Genomic DNA, 7,967 nt, shown 5'->3' with positions numbered 1-7,967 from the left:
AGAGAGAGAGAGAGAGACATATCGACCTGGAGTCCTGAAGCTTGGCGGTGGACTTCTTCTCGACGCCGAGAATGATGGTGGTGCCGCGGATGCCAACGACAGCGTTACCCTTGCGGACGGCTTCGAGAGCGTACTCGACTTGGAAGAGATGGCCGTCGGGACTACCAACTCCCTAGAAACTCAGAGAGAGAGATGGGGCTGTGGTGACTTACCTTTGGCTGTTAGGGGATGTGGTTGCTAATCAAATGGAACAAGCTTAATTCGAGGTTGCACAGACTGAGCAAAGATGGAGAACGAGCTTTGAGAGAGAATTGATCGAGGCGGAGGCGTCGATCTGTTTATGTACCAAAACAATCGTGTAATTTACTGATGTTCGAGGGGTACCCAACGTCATTATGAAAATATCATTAAATCGCGAAAAGCTCCGCGTTTTATCCGACTTCTCCTTATAAGTAGAAGGACGATTTGCCTTGCTTATCCTTTTGGCTTGAAAATAGCCCTGACTTCTTTAAAAAGGAGCTTATTCATGTGTTTACCAAACACCAATTTCCTCACTGCTTAAAAGCAGAGCAGCTTATAAGCTGCACCAAACGCACCCTACTTCCCTTCTGTCATGTCATGTTCCATTTTGATCATCCTTCCCGATTCCCGTGCAGTGCTCGATGAATGAGTTTAAATGATCTGGGCAAAATGTTTGGATTATAGTTAATGCAAAATCCTTTTCCCGGAATGCTCTTGCCAATGCAAAATCCTTGACTACTCTATATTTAGGGTATGTTAGAATAACGAACATTAGCAGTAAGGAGTCTACATCAGTACATCCACATGTCTTCTTCCCTCCCTGAAATCTATGTCTCTCAAGACGGTCCACTTTGACAATGAAGCTCTCTTATACTTGATGCATGAGTGCCCCTCCATCGAATACTCGTCAATAAATTCATGTTGTTTAATTCAGAGATGATCTTAAGGTTTCTAGTCTCAAGTCTTTGCAAGTTGAGCATTGCGATTGTTTTGCAATGCGAGTTGGTAACGCTGTGAATCTGGAATCTCTCGCTATAATTTCAAGTATCGGTCCACCTCAACTTCCAAACTTCCAAAACTATAATGTTGAAAGACTGGTCTAACTTGAAACATATGAACATATATATGTGCTCCCCAGTTGAAAGTGTTCAGTTTAGATGGATGCCTCGATGTGAAAGGGACAATTGATGCTCCACTTCTATATTCTTTTACTTTCAGGGGTTACTTGAGTTCCAAGTTTTCTGTAAAAGCTCTAAACTAGGCATGGAGCCGTATCGTACTGTTCAACCATTGGGGGAGAGAAGCAGCAGCCACATTCAACAGCAGTCCATGGAATCATTTTACAACATTGAGCAATTTTCTTAAAGAATTTGGTAGCTCCAAACGTATGGATCTATCTGTGAGTCATATTAAGGCCCTTATGTTTTCAAAAGATTTCAGAGAGACCTTGTCTTCTCCGATATTCCCCAGTCTCGAAAAACTTATTTCTCGGTGAAGAATCCTCCAAGAAAGAGGAACAAAGAGTTGAGCGATTCCTTCTGTTGGATGGCACCTGATGTACAGGTCATAGAAAATCTACCATGGAGAATCAGGCAAGCACCTTTTTGAGTGCAGGCTAGCTTGTAGCAAGAAATGCATGCAGTACTCAATCATCAAAAACGTGGCTAACTCTGATATAAAATGACTTATTCAAAAAAAAAATTTAAGTGACTAGATTAAGAGCAATATAGATAGTTTCTTTGTATCCAACTTATTACCTTTGTTTGGGGAGTTAGTAGCATATTCGACAGTAGCAGATGACATTCTGACATTGTTTCGCTGTAGCAAATTAAAGATTTTTATCAGGTATTTGATATTCTGTAGTATCAGACTAGCAGCTATTTATGATTTGTATGTTCTCTGTAGCGAAGTTGAGTTTGTCTATGTTTTTTGTTTGAAGCGTAGTAGCAGGGATTTGATATTCTGTACTTATGTTCAATCTTTTTCACAAAATAGTTTCATTTTCCTCTTTTTTCTGTGCCAATGCGCCTTGCTTTTTAGTGAAAGAGGTCGTGATCTTTCAAAGTAAGCGACCCTTGTAGACTTTTGAGAAGATTACCAATTCCTCGGAAAAAAAAAAAAAGTCTGGACATCTGCTTGTCCATGTTTGAGTTTAAGTTTTTTTTTTTTTGATGGATGTTTGAGTTTAAGTTAATGTCGAAAAAATTGTTGAGATTAAGTTCGATCAAGCACAGCCCAGGTGTTTGGCTGTGTTAGAGTAATGCTACTGTATAATAAATCAAGCAAAACACCCACCAACCAAGCACAATGTAAATGACTTTGGCTCTTTTGCACAAACCCTTCCATTTTGGTGGACCAAAATGTAATATGCAAGGCAATATACTTTGCTCAAAACGGATGCCAAAATATTATAGACCACTATGCTCTTGATGCTATATGATTGATTATAAAGCTGGAACTTTTCACAACAAAATGCAGCTAGAGCTTTGTATAATTCAGACTAGTAGCCAGCCTGCATTATGAAGCATAACCTGCACAAACGACCAACACTCAAACTGAACCTGCACTCCATCAAAGTTTCAATATACCAAACCCAAGATTTCAAAGTCCTCTTATATAGTCGAAAACAGCCCGAGCAGCTTAAGCTTTTGTATCAAATTACATTGCAAGCTTATATGCCAAACCAGAATGAGTTTTAAATTCATCGAAACAAAGTAATGAAACCTATGCCTCCAAAAAAAACAAAAACCTAAACCGTTATCCATCCAAATGCAGTAGCATTTCAATTTCCCTTCTTCCTTCGTTTTTTCGAGGCTTTCGGTTGTTCCTTTGTAGCTGCTACTGCCTACAAACACCTGCAAAATATGGATTTCAAAATTGTTTAAACTCAGTGCTACTAACTGTTCATGATTGTTCATGGAATCGAAACGAACTATTTACTGTCCGCGCGTATAACTTGAAAAGAAAGCAGCTACTTGCTAAAATCACCCAGATTTATTCTGATATGTCAGGAGTATGAAACTCTATCCAAGCATGTAAAGCTGCACGTTCCTCATAAGTTAACAAAACAAAAAAAACTAAATAGTAAACTAAATCTAAATCATAAGTTAACTAAATAGTATAATAATTGTAATTGTATACCTTATAATTATATCAAAAAGTGACAAAACTGTAAGTTCATTATTTTACTCCAATAACTTAACCAAACTATCCTTCATTCTAAAATGTTATCAATTTCTATAGGTAACAAACAACATGTGGAATTAAAAAAAATTAATTTGACAATCTATTTAGAGCTGCCAGAGACATGATCGTCTATTCTTCATTTACATCCGCATGCTCCTTTATTAAATGTTTTGTCATGAAAATAGAACCGAGCAGTGTGATTTTACATGACAATAGAAGGAGTGTGTGACTGTAATCTTAACATTAAAAAAGTATGATTATTGGGTCGACTCGTATTTTTCATGGTTCTTTGTTTCAACATCTGATTGTATTGCCCTTAAATTGGTATAAAATTTTACAAATGGTCCATTCATCATTTTCATATCTCAATCTTGAAAACTATAAGAAATTAAGAATGGTTTCCTCAACATTTAAACCTTACACAATATCAGTTTCCTTAGTCATTGACGCCGTTAAGTTGAACTTTAACCATGAGCAAAAGTGTCACTTCAACTTTTCTCTCCAAAACAATAACCCCAGAACAATGTCCCTTTCACCATAAGTAGTTGGTCACTTGGTTGTACATGCCAATAAAGACTTCTGAAAATTAAAATACACTATTAGCCAATAATTCTCAAAATATAACCACTGTTACACAAAAATTACAAGCCAAGGACTTGAACAATGCAGCTGCTTGCAGAACTTCCCAAAAGAGAATTGATAGCAAAATACACAAAAGTTGCTACCAAAAACAGTTGGTTATACATGCCAATAGAGTAATTAAAATATTAAATAGTCCTAGTAAGATTTTTTTGAATAAATAGTCCTAATAAGATTAGATATAGAAACCTTAAACAGTGGTAAGATCAGTAGGGGTTGGACATTGTTGACAATAGGAACTTCAATGTTCTCATTTGGAACTAATTGATCCTTCACATCTGGCACTTGTGCTTCAATTCTCATTTGGAACTTGAACATTCACATCTGGCACTTGTTGCTGCACAACAATAATGAAGTTAAGTTTTACTTAATATAAGAACGTATAAACTGGCAAATAAATGTAGTCCAAAAGATGAAGTACCGGAACCTGGTTTCTTCTTCTTTCACAACACCTCCTGTTGTGGCCTTCCGTATGATGACATGTAATTCTTGAGTAGAAACTCTTAGGCAACTTTGTAGTCCTTGTATAGAAAAGTATAATATGGCAGAATAAATAATTGTATTCAACTATGAGATATATATACAAAGCACTTAGTCTATATCGTTTGGTTCTTCCTACAAGTTGGGATACCAGTAAGGCAAAACATCTATCACAATTACAACTGAATCAAAAGATTGATTCACACTATCCTACGGTATCACACTACTTAATACAATATTCTTGCATATCAAGATAATATCTATACAAAGCTACAAGATATACTTTCCAACACTCCCCCTCAAGTTGGAGAGTGTATATCAATAACTCCCAACTTGCACATGAGTTGTCTAAACTTTTCTCTGCCCAAAGCTTTTGTAAAAACATTTGCCAATTGTTGTGAAGAAATCACAAATCGAGTAATAACTTCACCTTTCACAATTTTGTCCCGAATAAAATGACAATCCATTTCAATATGTCGAGTTCTCTCATGAAACACAGGATTTTTAGCAATGTGCAAAGCAGCTTGATTATCACAATGTAAAACAGCAGGACTTGTAACAGGCATATGCAAATCTGCAAATAAATAACGTAGCCAAGTAAGCTCATAGCAAGTACCTGCCATTGCTCTGTACTCAGCTTCTGCACTTGATAAAGATACGGTCTTTTGCCTCTTGGTCTTCCATGAAATTAAAGAATTTCCCAGAAATACATAATAGCCCGTAGTAGAGCGGCTGGTAATAGGACAACCCGCCCAATTAGAATCACAGAAAGCCTTAAGATTTAAAGTGTTATTGGCATGGAGAAGTAAACCTTGACCAGGAGAAGACTTCAGGTAACGAACAACTCAAAGAGCAGCAATCATATGTTGTAAGCGAGGTTCATGCATAAACCGGCTAAGAATAAGTACTGAGTATGTGATGTCGGGTCTAGTAATGGTCAAATAAATCAGCCGACCAACCAGGCGCTGATATGCAGCAGGGTCTTTGAGTAATTCTCCTTTATTTGAAAGCTTGGATTCTTCCATGGGAAACTCAACCGGCTTAGCACCCAAGTAGCCACTATCCTTGTAATTTCCAAGGTATATTTACTTTGGGATATGTAAATCTCTTTCTTGGAACGAGCTACTTCAATGCCAAGGAAAAATTTCAGATCACCAAGATCCTTGATGCGAAAACGAGTATGGAGGAATTGCTTTAGAGCATTAATAGACTCCATATTGTTTCCTGTTATCAGAATGTCATCCACATAGATTAACAAAACAGTGAGAGATGTACCATGCTTGCAAGAATAGTCGGCCTTGGACTGAGAGAAACCAGTAGCAAGAATAACCTCCGTGAACTTAGAAAACCATTGACGAGAGGCCTGTTTCAGTCCGTACAACGACTTGTGAAGGCGACACACTAGATTCTCCCCCTGTCGCCGAAGACCAGGAGGAGGGGACATGTAAATTTCCTCCAGTAAATCACCATTCAAGAAAGCATTATTAACATCTAATTGATGTAAAGACTAGTTCAGACTAGCAGCAAGAAGGCATCGGACAGTGAGCATTTTTGCAGTAGGGGAAAAAGTATCGTGATAATCGATACCTGCAGTTTGAGAGAAGCCCCGAGCAACAAACCTGGCCTTATAGCGCTCCACTGAACCATCAGCCTTACGCTTGATTCGATACACCCATTTACAACTAATAGGCCGCTTTCCAGGAGGTAAAGGAACCAGACTCAATGTCTAATTATCAACGAGAGCTTGAAGCTCAGAATTCATAGCCTCCTGCCATTTCGGATCAGCTGCAGCAATTTCATAAGAGGTCGGTTCCTCATCCCGACTAACATTAGCAATATAATGAAGATATGCAGGAGAATACCGATTGTAGGATATGTAGTGACAAAGAGGATATTTCGTACCTGGTGTAGAACAAGATGAGGCCGAGGACAATTGGTGTGGTGGCAGAACCACCTGCGAGCAAACGTAGTCTCTGAGGCGAACATTGGCTTCTCGAGAGCGCTGAGAACGACGAAGTGGCTCAGCAGGAACAATGGGAAGAGAGTCAGGAAGAGCAGAATCAATTGATGGCTGCTCGGGAGGAATATCAATCGACTCAAGTGGAGGAAAAGAAGACGACGCCGGCGGAGGAAGAGAGGACGACACCGGCGGAGGAAGAGAGGACGCCAGCGGAGGAGGAAAGGACCCCGGCGGAGGAGGAGAGGATGCCGGCGGAGGAAGAGAGGACGCCGGCGGAGGAAGAGAGGAAGACGTCGGCGCTGGAACCCGAAGGCGGCAAACATAGGTTTTAATGGTGGAGGGCAGCGGTGGACTGGGTGGTGAAGAGGACGATGGCGGATTTGGGGGAGGGGGCGAAGGCGGCGAGTTGGGTGGTGGAGGGGGCGGCGGATTGGGTTGTGGAGATGTCGCTGGAGTTGGGAAAGGGGAGGAAGAAGATGTTCTCTGTGTTGAAAAGGATGGATTGAATAAGAAAGGGTCAAAGTCAAAAGGAAGAGGAATGGGCTGGGCCTGTGGAGTGGGCTCAACGGGTTTGGCAGTAGGTGCTTAATGATAAAAAGTGTCTTCAAGAAAAATCACATCCCGATTCGTAAAGATCCTTTTGGTCTCAATATTGTACAATTTGTAAGCCTTTTGACCCATAGGATATATATCCAACAAAGATGCATTTATGTGCACGAGGAGCGAATTTTGATGATGGATTGACAGATTTTGCAAAGGCAACACAACCAAAAACACGCATACGAGAATAATCAGGAGGCTTATTGTAAAGTATTTCGAATGGAGTTTTCTTGTTGAGTAACAAAGTGGGAAGACGGTTAATGGTGTAGACAGCGGTGAGAACACATTCACCCTAAAAAGAAATAGGTAGATGAGATTGAAAACGAAGAGCACGAGCTATTTCAAAATGTGTCTGTGTTTGCGCTCGACGACACCATTTTGTTGGGGTGTATAGACACAAGAATGTTGGAAAATTACTCCTTGTTCGAGGAAAAAAATTTGTAAAGAAAGGAACTCAGCACCATTGTCAGAACGGAGTTGTTGGATTTTGGTAGCAACATAACTGAAAAATTGACGAAGTATTGTTTGTGTCTTACTTTTATGACGCATCAAGAATACCCACGTAAAACGGGAAAAATCATCAACAATAGTTAGAAAATAATTAGCACCAGAATGAGAGGGTGTTTTATAACGACCCCAAATATCATAATGAATAAGGGAAAAACACTTGGAGGTTGAAATTGAACTAGGGCAAAAAGGTTGACGAGTTTGTTTCGCCAATGGACAAACATCACATTTATGACTAGAATCAAAAGAAAAATTTAGCTTACTATTGGCTAAATATTGTAGACGAGCAGAAGAAGGGTGCCCCAAACGACGGTGCCAAAGATCAGAGGAAATCATGAGATTACAAGTGAAGTGGGAAGAAGGAGAAGCAGAAGCCAACGCCACAAGGTAATAGAGGTCACCACGTCGCTTACCCACACCAATCATCGTCCTCATAGCCAAGTCCTATAAAATACACCAAGACGGAAAAAAAGTCACTGAACAATGTAAATCATCAATTGTCTTGCCAACAGACATAAGATCAACTTTAAAGCTCGGCACACAGAGAACATTATTTAATTGGAATGAATCATTA

This window comes from Fragaria vesca, linkage group LG7, assembly GCF_000184155.1.
Source record: "Fragaria vesca subsp. vesca linkage group LG7, FraVesHawaii_1.0, whole genome shotgun sequence".
Classification (NCBI taxonomy): Eukaryota; Viridiplantae; Streptophyta; class Magnoliopsida; order Rosales; family Rosaceae; genus Fragaria; species Fragaria vesca.
This window is presented reverse-complemented; position numbering follows the sequence as displayed.